The sequence below is a fragment of the Ornithorhynchus anatinus genome, chromosome 13 (assembly GCF_004115215.2).
Source record: "Ornithorhynchus anatinus isolate Pmale09 chromosome 13, mOrnAna1.pri.v4, whole genome shotgun sequence".
NCBI lineage: Eukaryota > Metazoa > Chordata > Mammalia > Monotremata > Ornithorhynchidae > Ornithorhynchus > Ornithorhynchus anatinus.
Genome location: NC_041740.1, coordinates 18,089,421 through 18,105,269, shown reverse-complemented (window position 1 = coordinate 18,105,269; position 15,849 = coordinate 18,089,421). Strand labels below are relative to the sequence as shown.

The following is a 15,849-nucleotide window of genomic DNA, read 5'->3' as shown; positions in this document are numbered from 1 at the left end:
CACAGAGAAGTGAAGTGACTTGCCCACCGTCACACAGCTGCCAAGTGGCAGAGCGGGGATTCGAACCCATGACTTCTGACTCCCAAGCCCGGGCTCTTTCCACTGAGCTACGTTCCAGATCTCAAGCAAATTTTGAAAAAAGATCAAGGAAATTCAAAAAGCTCTAATTCAGGGGTCAGGTCTCCAAACATTTTCCAAAAGTGGCTCTTATTAATCCATATAGGAACAAAATGCAAACTGTCATTGCATAAGAAACATCACCGAGATTAGCCTGTTAGAAGACAAATCAGTCCGTCATTTGGCATCCGGCATTTTCCCCCACTCCCAGAAATCACTTAACAGCTGACCATGAGAAATGAATTCAGTCGCTGGTTCTTAATCAATCATTTTAGCTGCTCACCACAGGTGTTGGTGTGACTTTTCATTCAGCTCCACAGTCCGGGGGTGTATGGCTTCTCCCAATCAACACCAGATAATGCATTAGAAAACAAAGCTTGGTTCTCCCACCATCTTCAGTCACTTCATGTGTGCAGATCCGTCTGTTGCTGACTCTTGTAAGAGCTTACCCCCACCCAGAATTGCTTCCCATGTCTTTTTCTCTCTGTAGTGCTTTGGAAGAGAGAAGCCACTACCCAGGAGTCCCACTTTAGCAGTTATTGGAACTGGTGAAAACACAAAATGACTAAAGCCATTGCTTTTAAAGCCCCCTCACAATTGAATTGCCTGCAGAGAAGCAATAAGCCAGGAGCATAATAGTTTTTTTCTTTCCATTTACCCAGGAGCTGTCTGAGCTAACTAATCAGCTGCATGTTTGAATCTATATTTCTGATTTATTTACCTGCAGCATGCAGGCAGGCAATGCTTTTGAATTTTAAATTTGCCTTAAAATATAAATAAAATAGACTGCAAGCAAATTGTCCGGAATTGCTAACAGTAGGGCCCTTGTTTACATTCCACATGCTGAAAATATTTTATTCAGCCGGGTGAGGAAGCCACATGGCCCAAGGCAGAATGAGCGAGGATTTTGTCCTGTTTTCAGTCTGGATCCCAGATAGCCAAAGAAGAGCTGGTGGATGATATGGTGGTCTAGTGTCTCAGATTCAAAGGAAGAATACCCTTTCCACAGATTGTGTGAGTCAGGTGTGGGACAGAGACTTCGTCTGTTCTCATTATCTTGTATTTACTCCAGTGCTTACCACAGAGTAGGTGCATAATACACCGCTAAAAAATGCACAGAACTCAAACTTAGTAAAAGATTTCAGAAGATCATGGCCAAAATGTTCCCACGTCCTTGGCAGTAAACCAAGATAGTATTTCAGTTTTTCCTTCCTCTGAAAAAGATTCTCTTTTCCAGGTTTCTATCTCAGGATGCCTGTCTGTCATGGTGCTTGAGACATTGTCCTTCAGAAAAATTCTTCAAGACTTCCCTTCCCATGCTCCACAGGACCCTGAAAATCCTCCAAAAGGTCAGTTTGGCTGTCTCTTTTCTATTACCTTTGAACGCCCTGTCTGTGGAATGACTTCCCCTCAGTCATTCTAGTGCTGCTAAATTCAGTACCTTCTAAATTTCATAACCCCAAGGCATGTTGAATGGTAACTCAACTTGAAATGTGAACCAGTTTGGAGACACTTGAAAGGCGTGGTTTTTCCGTTGATCTATCCAAGAAGGAATAAGAAGGGAGGTATTGTGAGGGAAAGCAAAGAATTCTTTGGAGTGTTTTGGGATTTAAAAAAAAATTGCTGGGTGCTTATTCAAATTGAACCTCCAAATCTTCTGAGGTTATCACCTAAACAAAATAGAGTGTATTTAGATCAGCAAGGCAGAGTGATATGTACCCCAGGGAGCTCTGACATGTATCTTGTTCAAATCACTCTCAGGAAGGGAGTCTGGAAGGAGAGTTGATTAGACTGTAAGCCCGTCAATGGGCAGGGATTCCAAGTGCTTAGTACAGTGCTCTGCACATAGTAAGCGCTCAATAAATACTATTGAATGAAGGAAGAAAGGAAGGAAGAAAGGAAGGGCTGAATCCACTGTCTTGATCAATTTTATGATAATAATAGTTAAGTTCTTACGATGTGTCAAGCACTGCTCTGAGCACTGGGGTAGATATAAATTAATTATTCAGTCAATTGTATTGTGAGTTCACTGTGTGCAGAGCATTGTACTAAAACCTTCTAAAAGTTTAGTGCAATAGAGTGCCACTTCTTAAATTTGTACTTCCCAAACTCTTGGTACACCAGGTGGGCACTTAATTACCTTTACTCCTGCACTGTTGGAAGACTGTTCGTTCATTCCCTAATCATGTTATAGCCGAAAGGTGCATTGGAAATACATAGGGGTACAGTGTCCAGCATTTGAATTCGCTTGGAGTTCTTCCATCTCAGTATTTTGTTCTTCTGAGAGAGTAGTCAAACACAGGCTGAGAGCCTTGTTGTCCTCAGCAATGTTTCCTTCCTTCATCGATTTCAGTTGGTTTACTGCCAATTGAAGATGGCCTCGTGTTTGCAGCTACATTTTCAGTAAGTGATCTTGCAAGAAACGTTGGTATTTTTAGATGAGTTTTGTCTCTTCAATCATCCACTTGTCATAGTTTTCTCCCCCCACTTTGCAGTCTTGCAGTCTTTGTTTTCTTTGAAGCCATTCGCAAAGGAGAAAAGCTCATTGCCAAGTTTCTACCTTCCCTCCAGCCTACTGTTGAACTTAGTTCAGCCCTGCAAACAAACAACTGCGTATTTTCCCTAACCAGCCCAATTATCTGCTACTGAACTCCATATCCCCCTCCCTCCTTTCTGTGCTGTCTCAATCAGTGATCTTTATTAAGCACTTGGGGCAGAGCACTGTACTTAGCGCTTGGGAAAGTACAAATGCTACTTGGACTGCGAACCCCATGTGGGACAGGGACTGTGTCCAGCCTGATTAACTTGTATCTATCCCAGCACTTAGAGCAGTGCTTGACACATAGTAAGTGCTTACCAAATATGAGAATAAGAATAGTAATAATAATATTGGCATTCGTTGAGCGCTTACTATGTGCCGAACACTCTTCTAAGCACTGGGGAAGATACAAGGTAATTATGTTGGGGCTCACAGTCTTAATCCCCATTTTACAGATGAGGTAACTGAGGCACAGAGAAGCCAAGTGACTTGCCCAAAGTCACACAGCCGATCAGTGGCCGAGCTGGGATTAGAATCTACAACCTCTGACTCCCAAGCCTGTGCTCTTTCCACTATGCCACACTGATACAACTGACTATAATACAATGTTTCCTGTCCACAGTGAGTTTACAGTCTAGAGGGGGAGGCAGACATTAATATAAATCATTTAGAATATGTAATTTATAGATATGTACATATATGCTATGGGGTGAAAACCAAGTGCCCAAAAGGTACAGATCCAAATGCACAGACATTATAGAAAGTGAGGGAGTCTACCTCCCACCTGCTCCCTCCTGTCTTCTTGTTGCTGCTGTGTCCTTTCGCTGGTGTTCTTTGTTCAGGGCCAGTAATACGGGGGCTCCCGGGGCTGCAGCAGTGGGGCCCCTCCAACAACGCCCCACAGTGCCGCCCCAACCCTATGAGTTGCCATCACCACTGCAGGTCCTGGCACCGCTGCAGACCCTGCCCCCACCAAAAGCTCGCCTCAGGCATGGCTGAATGTGCTCACACATTCCCCACAACAATTACTCCCCTACCAGTATTGGACTCCTTCCACTCGCTGCAGTTCCACTCCATTGCTAGAGAAAATCCCAGCATAATGATGGTATTTGTTAAACGTTTACTATGAGCCAGGCACTGTCCTAAGCGCTGGGGTGGATACAAGCAAATCAAGTTGGACACAGTCCCTGTCCCACATGGGGCTCACAGTCTCAATCCCCATTTTACAGATGAGGTAACTTAGTCACAGAGACATGAAGTGCTTGACCCAAGGTCACAAAGCAGACAAGTGACAGAGCAGGGATTAGAGCCTATGACCTTCTGATTCCCAGGCCCGGGCTCTGTCCACTGCACCGTGCATGTGACTGGCAGATGAGAAGCCCACGCTTGGGAGGGGCAGGACAGGACAACAGGAAGGCGAGACAGAGCTTTGGGGAGGAGGCAGATTAGGGTTATGGGAGAGAGGGGATCAAATCTTTGGGAAGGAGATAGTGGGGCCCAAAGGTCAGCCGCCCTGGTCCAAACCGGGGGACGGATGTAGCCAGCGGTGCTGGGCGGGGCGGGGGGGGGGGCATCTCCAGCTGAACCCTCCCAGCCCATCGGTGGCACCCACTCTCACAACACTGCACTTTGAGTCTCTAGCAGCTGCCATCCTGACTTGGCGATAAAGCGAACACGAGCGATCTGGGAAAGGAAGTGTTTTCTTTTCCCCAAGCTTCCTGGGTGGGCAGAGTGATCCAAGCTGGGTTGCTGGTCTTAAATTGGCCAAGACCTGGCCCTCCAACTCTACTTGCAAGACCATCAAGAGGTGGGTACCCTCCCCTGCAGCTGTCCGGCCACGACCTGCCCTCCTCGGACATACCCTAAGCAGCTGCTCATTAGGACCACCTGCCAGCAGACTCTCCCCCGACCCCTGTCCAACAACTCCCGCCATGGGGTCGGGCCACTTAGTCTGGAGAGCGGAAGGAAAGTACCACCAGGGAATTCATTGTGATACTAGAGGGGTCTGGTTGTCTACAGGAACCAGGAATGCCTCCCTATTCCAGATCCTTGGCATAATGAGTCAGGGTCAGGCATGGGGCAGGTCCTGGAGTGTCCAGAAAGCTCCCTCTCTCTCTGCTGCCTCTAGACTATAAGCTCGTTATGGGCAGGGATTTATCTGTTTATTGTTATATTGTCTTCTCTCAAGTGCTTGGTACACTGCCCTGCGCACGGCAAGTGCTCAGTAGATACCACCGATTGCAGCCAAAGCCCAGTGATATCTTGCTGGGTGAAGAGTTGGTGTCCTGCACCCTGGGGAAAGCCTCACAAAATCGATTAACCCCAAACCCAGGAGAGGGTGGATTCTGGGTGGATCCTGCCCTGCCCCAGTGCCGCAGCGAGCCCCAACCCAGCCACCCCTGCTCAGGCAGAGGTGAATGGGACATGTCCAGGGCATTGCCACGCCATATTCTATAGGATAGGTCCAAGTGCCCAAGATGTCACCTGGTACCTACCCGCCAGGTGACATCATTTGTGAACGGAGTCAGAGATGGGGTTTATGCTAGAGCGTGCAGTTTCTTTCCCTTCCACCTCCACCTCACGCCACAGCTCAGCCATGGAACACCAGGTATTTGCTGAATGATTCTAACCCTGCGAGCTACTCCTAATCCTCTAGACTGTAAGATCATTGTGGGCAGGGAATGTGTCCGTTTATTGTTACATTGTACTCTCCCAAGAGCTTAATACAGTGCTTTGCACAGAGTAAGTGCCCAATAAATACAACTGTCTCTCTGGCAGTGTGGCTCCATTGCCACTGAAGATGGACCTTGCAGCGCACGGCATTTCCCCCATTATCCATCTCATCATTTAAGGCTTGGCACCTCCATGAGATAATAATGAAGAAAACATCTCAGCTGGAGTCAAATTAATTTCATTCCAATTGGCCATACCCCCCGGGTGCCTCATCCACACCACCTCAATAATTTATCACGGGCTCCTGAATTGGCTTACTTGGCTCTGCCATAAATAGAGCCATTAACACCAGCGGAAAAACTGAAACAACCCCTGCAAAATCAAACCAACCCAGAAGGTAGTGTGGGCGTGCGGGGGTTAATTATGAGATTAACTCCAGTATTTGCTCTTCGGGAGGAACCAGCCCAAGCACCTCAAGCAAAGGCCGTTACTTAAGCCCCGACTGCCGACGCTGGCTTTCATGTTCAGTTACTACTGGTGGGAACGTTACTGCCCACCATGCAGGTGGGGCTGAAAGGACCAAGGGTGTAAATCACAAAGTATCCGAACTGTGAGGAGTTGAAAACAATAAACTGATAAAGCTCTGAAATCAAATTTGAAAAGACAGAGCAGTCCTAAACTAATTATAATAATAGTACCTGTTAATCACTTACTATGTGCCAAGCACTCTTCTAAGTGCTGTGGTACATACAAGTTAATCAGGTTGGACATAGTCCCTGTCCCACATAGGGCTAACTCTTTTCATCCCCATTTTAAAGATGAGGGAACTGAGGCACAGAGAAGTCAAGTGACTTGTCCAAGGTCACAGAGCAGATATGTGGCAGAGCTCGGACTAGAACCCACGTCCTTCTGGCTCCTAGGCCCGTGCACTCTCCATGGTCACACTACCTCTATATACCCGAGTCCTTCACCCAAGCAAAGATATTCATCAGCAAGATAGTGTAGAAAGGTCACACTGAATTCTACTACCCAGGCAACATGTTGCCCAAGAAGGGTTGAGTGAATTCATAGCTGAATTGTCCCAAATAAGTTACTCAAGTAATGTTAGAGGGAAAAGACAATGACGTTCAAAAACTCAGGAAATGTAAAAGTAGATTAATGGATAACAGGTTCCTGAAAGGTCCTTTGTCTGCCTATCTGTGGGAAATCAGACTGCCCTTTTTCTCTGGGGAGATTAAAAATGAAGGTGGATAGGTTTTCCAGCTAAAGACCCTAAAACTCAGCAAAGAGCCCCAGCCCATCTGTTGTCAATACCTGTTGGCAGCCAGCCTTTGAGAAGGCTAACCTAGGGTCTTGAGAGAAGAAAGTTTGGAGCCACGAATAGTAAAATGCAGCAGGAAGACCAAGAGTGTCTCCCATCAGAAACCAGCCCTCAAGAGGAAGACACAGGCAAAAAATGCCAAGGTTTTTTTGTGGTTAGACTAGATAGCTGGCAAGGAGCCTCCCGCAGAATAAAAGGATTCTGACCATTATTAAAGGGAAGTCAAGGGGTGAAAATCCTAGAATGTGTATAAGCGTCTCTGTAAGTGTGTGTTTTTGTGTGTGTCTGACCTTTATTTGAAGGCATTCATATGACTTGGCGACTACAACTCACTGAAACATGGTTACCTACTAAATAGCATATAAATCTCGGTCAAGCTCACCAGTCTCCTCCCGAATTTGAGTATTGAGATCTCCACTGGTTGGGACATTCTTCAGAGCCAAGTACAAACAAGTCTTTAGGCTTTGGAGACATTCATTCTCCAGTAACCCCAAACCCTTGCTTTTTAAGGCTGAAATTTTTAGCCATCATTGAGATTGTCCAATTATTTTGTCATTTTACAGGTCCTTGAGGAGCATGATAATAGTTTTTCTTCCCTGGATTAGCTGCCCTAAAAATTATTTTTGTTTGGAAAAATGTGAAGCTATACAAGAGATCAAACCTTGTAGATCTGACATTTGGAGGAACTGTAAAAATACATATTATCAAAGAATACACAAAGGAAAAAAGGTACTTTGATGCCCTCAAAAGTGTAGAAAATAGACCCCTTGATGCATAAATTACTGAAATGACCTTTATTTCTGGCTTCAAAGAAGAGCAATTTTCTCCTCTAAGAAACCCATCCACTTCCATTAACAGTGGAAAATTTCTATAACCTTTAGCTACAGTAGAAAAATCTTGTACAAAACTTGAAAATGTGCTGTTCTCAAAGCTAATCAGCAGGAAAAAAGTCAGATATTAAAGCTAGGGATCCCATTAGGTGCAATGGCAACTTACACCAGAGGCGGGATATTTGGCAAATGTACCAGGAATATTGTTTTAGAGATGGCTGAGTAAGGGGCTTGTTTGATAGCATGGAAGACTTCAACCCGCTTTTTGACTCCGATGCTGTTGTGTAAAATCCGTTAACGTGTGTGGGCTGGGGCTTCTTTCCCTATAAGTGAGGGTTAACAATAGGGGCCACTGTAATCCAGCACAGCCGCGAACCCACTAGGGGCTGCACCTACCTGAAGAAAATTCATTTCTTGTCACCCAGCCAGCATTTATGACTGAAAAAAATATTCCAGGCTTAATGAGCCGTAGCATCTCTTTCCCCATCCCTCTCCCTTCTCACCTCAAGTCTTGGGTGTTATATTGCCGGAATTACGCGCTACTCCAGTTGATAGAGTGACCCGAACTGACGTGCCCCCCGCCATATACCTTTCAGAAAGGCACCCCCGTCGATATGCTGCCCAACATCAAGCTGTTTGTGAAAGATTTGTTTATTCATTCTTTCGATCGTATTTATTGAGTGCTTACTCTGTACAGAGCACTATACTAAGCGCTTGGAAGAGTACAGTATAACAACAGACAGACACAATCCTGCCCACAACAAGCTCACAGAATAGAGGGGAAGATCAGCTCCAGACCAGCATGGTGAGTCCCTGAGGGGTTGGGGGATGGATAAGGGAAGGTGCAGAAGAGAGTGGGGGGTAGGGCCCAGGATGACCTGCCTTACTGGGTCTCCTGTTACCTCTCTATCCCACCCTTGCCTTTCCTGCCATTGTCTTTCCTACCATGCAGTGGTCTAAGAAATCTGGGTATGGGGTAATAATCAGTCCGTGAAGTGCACGGGCACTTTGTACCTCACTGCAGCTCTACTCTCTATAGTTTCCCCTATCCCTTGTTGTTGTTGTTGTCGTCTTATAATCTAGATCTGGGCAGGGCCTTGAGAGGTGACCTAGCCTAGGATATGACCAAGCCAAGTAAGGCAATGGATGTCTGGTCTTGAAGCATTGTAGGCTAGTGGAAAGGGCACCAGGTTTAGGAGCCAGAAGATCTGGATTATAATTCCCACTCTGCCACCTGCCTGCTATGTGACCTTGGGCAAGTCACTTCGCTTCTCTGTGCCTCATTTTCCTCATCCTGTAAAATGGGACTTCAATATCTGTCCCGCTTCCTAATTAGACCGAGAGCCCCATGGGGGACAGGGTCTGAACCGTTGAACTTGTATCTACCCCAGTACTTAGAAGAGTGCTTCCCACATAATAAGGGCTGAACAGATATAATCATGATTATCAGTATTAAGCTCAGCTGTCATTGGCAGACCTAGTTGCACTGGGCACTCAGCTTCGGAACCAACTCCTCAGTATCCTTAATTGTGCACACACAGCTGCCACGAGGGAGGTATCTTCCCACAGTCCAGCAGTCTCTGCAACCATCCTAGGGACCCTTCCATCCTCACATCCACATCACTGGCCAAGAGAGTCCATCTTGTCCTTTGCCAACGAGGGTGATTTCAGAGCCATTCCAGTCAGTCAGTCAGTCGTATTTATCGTGTGCTTATTGTGTCCAGAGCACTGTCCTAGACATTTGGGAGAGTACAATACAACGATAACACATTCCCTTCCCACAATGAGCTTATAGCCCAGAGTCTAGAGTTCAAGCAGGTGGGTAGCTGGCTGAGAAGGGCAGCAAAGCTCCCTTGGCACTTTCTGGCAGCAACTGTCAATCTTCCAGACTGCTATGCCAGTCAGGAGTATGCCCAAGACCACACTTCCATGCTGCCTTGTCTACATGAATCCTGTCTTCCTTAGTCAGTTCCTCTGGCTGGTTTTGAGATAAAAATGCTTCGTTAGCAAGTCCCCTTTAATTAGTTTAACTCTAAGCCTGGATCAGGAAGAAACCTGTGAGACTTTCTTATTCTTCTTTTCACTCTGCAGTTCCGGTTGCTTGTGCAGAGCCAAGCTATATATGATCCCAGGCTTTCATTTCCGACACCGAAGTCGTTACACCTCACTTAATGCTGTTCTGAAGGATGGATGTAAAAGGTTAAGAGTCAGCAACAACCTCTACTTCAAACGATTATTCTGCAGTGTAAAGATTCATGTTATTTATTTGAAGAATATGATTTTTATCAGTCTGCAAAAGAAAATCAGAACCCGGGCATGTCCTTTTTACATTTTGGAGATTCCTTCCTGCCCATGTTTTCAGGGCTGCAAGATTCATTTTTTAATGTGTTTCCCTATAATTAGACTGAGCCTCCTGCTGTTTAGAAGACACTTCTAGTGTCTTAGGAGTTTTAAATTTTCAGTCCTTTTGGCTCTACAGAAAATGCTTGAATAAACTTGTGAAGAGAGTGGTTTGTTAGCTGACTGCCTCGGCAGTGTGAGATGGTTAAACAGATGGTAATCACCACCAAATGTCAAAGGGAAGTAGAATTTTTTTTCTACAACTTTAGAGCAGCTTCCTCTTGACTAGCATGAGCTCATGACTTAGACCAAGAGGCCCCTGGGAAAAGAACAGTCCATCTAAGCTTTTCAGCCACTTCAACGATTTTTGTTTTTGTTTTTTAAACCTAAGCTATGCCTGCAGCCATGTTTTAAAAGCTTTGGCTTCAGTGCCTGTGTAATATGACAACCGGGCAGAAAGCAGACGGCAGAACCTGGCAGGGAGGCAGAAAGGGAAGGTAAGGAAAAGCTGAGATGTCCAGACTGATAATTCCATTTTTTTAATGGTATTCGTTAAGCACTTACTATATGCGAGGCACTGTACTAAGTCCTGGGGTAGATACAAGATAATCAGGTTGGATGCAGTCCATGTCCCACAAGGGGCTCACAGTTTTAATCCCCATTTTCCAGATGAAGGAACGAGGCCCAGAGAAGTGAAGTGACTTGCCCAAAGTCACAAAGCAGACAAGTGAAGGAGCCAGGATTAGAACCCAGGTCCTTCTGACTCCCATACCCATGCTCTATTCACTAGGCAACACTGCTTCTCATTAAGATGAGATCCAGAAAGATGGTTCATTTCTGAAACAGGTGTGTGTGTCTGTATGTGTTTGCGTGCTCGCACCTATAGGTCAACTTTTAATTTCAAATCTGGGAACATTTGGGCGTGGGGTAAAAAGAGACAGGAAAGGAAGATGAGACAGTTATTCTGAGATGAGGCCATAGTCCCAGAAGTTCAGCACGAGGGGGCCGGAGACGTGGCAGCTACATGTGGAGTTCCCACGGCTGGGGACTCCTTGTTCTGGGCCAGAACAGCGTTGCCTCTTAGAAGGAAGCCCAGGCCCAGGGGGCGGTCCAGCCCTGGCAGCGAAGAGGGGAGCAGTGAGTGACAGCACTGTCATCTCAGTCTCCGCGGCCAGACTTTGGCACGGGGCCTCAGGTGAGTGCTGACCCAATCGCCCTCCCCTCTCCTGCAGCCCTGGTTCTCGGACTAAAGTCCCAAGAACAGAACCTTCCATCGGACTCACCCACCCTGATCGGAAGACTCGTGATCAGTTCAAATGGGTGTGGAAAGAAACTCCCAGTGAAGAAGCATAAATGGAGAATCACCATCAACTTGGACGTTCAACTTTCTTATTTTGCCCCCTCCTGGAAAAATGGGGCATAGGTTGGCGCTTCTTCATGTTAAATAATAATGATAATGATGATAATGTTGGTATTTGTTAAGTGCTTAGTATGTGCAGAGCACTGTTCTAAGCGCTGGGGTAGATACAGGGTCATCAGGTTGTCCCACATGAGGCTCACAGTTAATCCCCATTTTACAAGAGAAATAGCGTAGCCTAGTGGATAGAGCACAGGTCTGAGAGTCAGAAGGACCCGGGTTCTAATTCCGACCCCACCACTTGTCTGCTGTGTGACTTGGGCAAGTGACTTGACTTCTCTGGGCCTCAGTTACCTCATCTATAAAGTGGAGATTAAAACCGTGAGCATTGACTGTGTCCGGTTTGATTTGCTTGTATTTACCCCAGGACTAAGTGAGTTCCTGGCTCATAGTAAGTCTTTAGCAAGTACCATTAAAAAAAAAAAAACACAAAGAGACAAATTAGGAAATGAAGAGAGCTCAGGGCAAAGCCACCCACTGTTTCCCAAGTCGCGTGACTGCCATGCCGCTGTTTGCCCACCTGCCTTTGCTACCGGAGGCTCTTGGGAATCACTGACTCCTCCTTGCTCGCCCTAGAGGTTTCGGTATATGGGCCTCCCTGCTTTTCCTTCATCCTGACTCCTTTAGGGGATCGCGACATTAGGCGACCAAAGCGTTTTTGAACTTTCTAGCCTGTGTTTCGGAGGTTAATAAACAGGAGGCCCGAATTTCCAGTCTGTTCCACGGCCCCTGCCACGGGGACAGCTGTTGTTCAGAATGCAGTGACAGAGCATGCAGGGAGCAAATCTAATTTACAAAAAGGAATAGGGGAAAGATGAACAAGCAGCAGAGTTATATTCCAAGACTAATCCCTCCGGTCATCCTCTTTGGCCACCTTGGCATTCATTGCTTTATCTGGATTTTGGGGGGGTTTTGGTATTGATTTATTTATCCGCTTATGTTTATTATTTACATCTACTCTCACATTCCTTTAACTATTTGCTAATTCTTTTGTATTGGACTCTGCCAAGCACTTAGTACAGTCTTTCCTAAAACCAGATCTAGATGGGGAGCTAATTCCAGTCTCACCAAAATTCATTTTCTTCATCAGTAAAATGGAGAGCTTTCTCAATGCTCCTCATTCATTCCAATCCTCTTCATCGTCCTCATTTCTGAAAGAATTGCCAGTCACACATCCCTCTTCTCAGCCACACTCACTCACATAGGTACAGTCTTTAGGTCACTAGCTTCATCTTTCACACTAAAAGACAGTTAAGCAAACACCTAAATACTTGGTGCTGGCAATGTTGGTTGATAAAGTAGGAAATCACAGAGCCAGTGCCAAGCGTTTCTCAAATGTTTTCCTGAAAAGTGAGTGAAACATATCCACTCAGTTGTGAATGTAAATCAATTAGTCATTGAAAAATAGCATCTTGGTAGGAAATAACTCAGTGGAGCTTTGCTTCCCCTGACTTCTACAAACTGTTAGAAAGATCAGTGAAAACAGTGCTTAAGCACTCACAGTGATTTAATCTATCAGTTAATTGAAGGGTAATCCACATAGATCATCAGAAAGCTTTTTCATTGACTTTGGCTAGTATTGCAAACTCCAGACCAACCTCCTGATCCTTGAATCCACTTCCTAACCCTGGGGTGACCATATTTAATGGGCTCAAAGTGCATCAAGGGTCAGGCCCCAAGGGTGGAGCCAAACTACAGACAAGGAAGAGAGAGAGAGAAAAAAAGAAAAAGGCAGATGGGCAGAAAGAAAAGGGCACATTGTGAAAGAAAAACAGAAAGGCAGAGAAAGAAAGAGAGACACGGAGAGAGAGAGAAAGAGGAGAGAAGCAAAAGGGAGGGGGACAACAGACACACACACACACACACACACACACACAGATTACAGAGTCTTTTATGGAGCCTTCCCTCAGTCCAGCCATAATAATAATAGTAATAATAATTATGGTATTTGCTAAGCACTTACAATGTACCAAGCACTCTTCTAAGCACTAAGGTAGATACAAGGTAATTAGGTTGGACACAGTCCCTGCCCCACATGGGACTCAATCTTAATCCTCATTTTACAGATGAGGTAACTGAAGCACGGAGAAGTTAAATGACTTGCCCAAGGTCACCTAGCAGACAAGTGGTGGAGAATACTTTGGCCCTGAGGAGGAGTATGATCGATACTGTTTGTGCGATGCCACGCACTCACAGTCATAATGATGGTATTTGCTGCTGGGTACTTACTCTGTGCCTAGCACTATACTAAGCATTGGAGTAGATACCGAATAGGCAGGTCGGTCACAATCCCTGTGCTTCACCCCTGCCTGTCATTTTCGCAATGGGACAGTGGTGGTAAAAAGTTCATAGATCAATCAATCAGTGGTATTTGTTGAGCGTTTATTATGTGCAAAGCACTGTACTAAGCATTTGGGAGAGTACAGTACAACAGAATTAGCAGACAGGTTCTATGCCTGTCAGGATGGGCGAGATGCAGCTCTCCCATGGCCCCAGGCCCAGAGACAGTGCAAAACCCAGGAGAGAAGAACAAGAGGGTAGAGTATCCCCCACCCTCTACTCCATCTGTAGTAGACCATAGCACAGAATATTATTTTCTCTAACCTACTTACCTGAGCCATTAGGCATGGAATCCGCAGGTTGGCCTGTGCTTGCCCAGCTCAAAAGAACCAGCGGTACTATGCTCCCCTAGACAAGCTTCTCACTTGGTGGCCAATCACTCATCAGATAAAACCGTTGAAAGCGGATGTGCCCGCTCCTCATGGAAACAGCCATGAAGCAGGGAGTTTACAGGTCTCATATTGGAGAGGAAGCAGCCGCTAGCCAACTCGTAGGCCTGTCATCTCCCGAAAGAGTCGACTGAGGTCTAAAAGTAGGAGTTACGATTGATAGCAGCAGGGCTGTGTAGATCAGTCTTCAGGAGGAAACTTTCACTCTCTCAGAAGAATCCGGTAACTCTTGGACCAGAGGCAGGGCTGTTCTGAGGGTTGGGAGAAATGGAGCATTTGTCCTGGGTCCCGGGTCCCAGGTTCCAGGTCCCAGAGTACCTTGGTACAGGACTAGATCGGCCCTGCAACTAATGGTTCCGGGGTTTTGTTGGGAGAGGGGGCAGTTTACAGGCAGAGCTACTTCTTCTCTTTAGAGCCTCACCATTGATATCACATGAGGGACTTGCCCCAGCCAAATGACACCCCAGAGATGACCCTGCCTCCAGGATAGTTAATAGAGACCAAATCAGTCCCACTAGAAATGGTCAGTGACTGAAATGCATCATTTTAATAAGCCGTGGCTTGCTTCTGCGGGAAGGAATCAATTTCATTAGATTCCCATCTTCTGTAACCTGTCATGAATGTTTCAAGTCCTCTGCAGATAATTCTTATCACTTTATTTTGTGTTGTGCTGTCTGTTTCCACATGCACCCCGGGAAACTTTATTAGATATTACATTTACATTGCTGGATTTCTCTTGCAATGCCTACAGCCATTGTTTGATAAATCTCTGCCACTGTAAAAATTAATGAAATTATTATTGTGCATTATGGTGTATTAGCACTGAAAGAATATTGGAATGTTTGTTTTCAGAAGGGCTCTTGCCTTCAGGATGTAGCTGCTTTGGTGGTATTCATATCTACAGGATTCTTTATAGATACTAAATAATACTGATGATACCCAGGAATACATCGGTCTGCGTTACTTAAAAAACCCTAAAGAAAACCCCCCAAAACCTCAGCCCCTGCTTTGTTGGAATTTACTTCCCCCATTACATTATAAACTCTTCAAGGGCAGGGGCCATCTCTTTTTTATCTTCACTGTATGTTCTGCAAGTGCTAACGACAGTGCTCAACTGTGGTGTTTCTGTGGCTGCGGCTGCTGATGTCACCGGCATTCTGAAATGATCAAACTGGGAAGATAGGTACTGCCAGCATCTTTATAACTGAAGGGAAGCAGAGCCCGGCAAAATTGGAATCATTTAAGAACAGTGTTTCTTTGCCTGAAGTATCTGGGGTGCCAGTGTGAACAGCCTCAAATTCATTGCCGACCGTCCTCCCAGTTACCTCCTCAGCACTTAAGTACTCACAGTCACGTTTGCACGTTATGCACGTAACGATATACTAACTGTATGCACTTTATTTTTATTACACTTACACACTTTATACATTAACTCTCTTCCCCTCTTCAAAGCTCTACTGAGAGCTCACCTCCTCTAAGAGGCCTTGCCAGACTGAGCTCCCCCCCTTTACCCTCTGCTCCCCCTCCACCCTCTGCTCCTCTCCCTTCCTCCTTCACCTCCCCTCAGCTGAGCTCCCTTTCCCTCTGCTCCCCCTTCCCTCCCCCTTCAGCACTGTGCTCATTTGTATATATTATTTATTACCCTATTTTTTTTGTTAATGAGGTGTATATCCCCTTGATTCTATTTATCATGATTATGTTGTCTTGTTTTTGTTTCGTTCCGTTTTGCTCTGCTGTCTGTCTCCCCCGATTAGACTTTGAGCCCATCACTGGGGCAGGGATTGTCTCTATCTGTTGCCAAACTGTACATTCCAAGCACTTAATACAGTGCTCTGCGCATAGTAAGCGCTCAATAAATACTATTGAATGATTGAATTCACCTA

At 45.6% G+C, this 15,849-nt stretch overlaps 1 protein-coding gene across 2 annotated transcripts in view; it reads left to right on the top strand.

The window, feature by feature from the left end:
- Positions 1-15,849, top strand: part of ARMC3 (armadillo repeat containing 3) — a 153,005-nt gene that overhangs the window by 34,607 nt on the left and 102,549 nt on the right. For both annotated transcript variants that reach the window (XM_029077674.2, XM_039913886.1), the window contains one exon: positions 1,355-1,466. The gene's annotated coding sequence lies outside the window, so the exon portion shown is untranslated. The remainder of the gene's footprint in view (positions 1-1,354; positions 1,467-15,849) is intronic.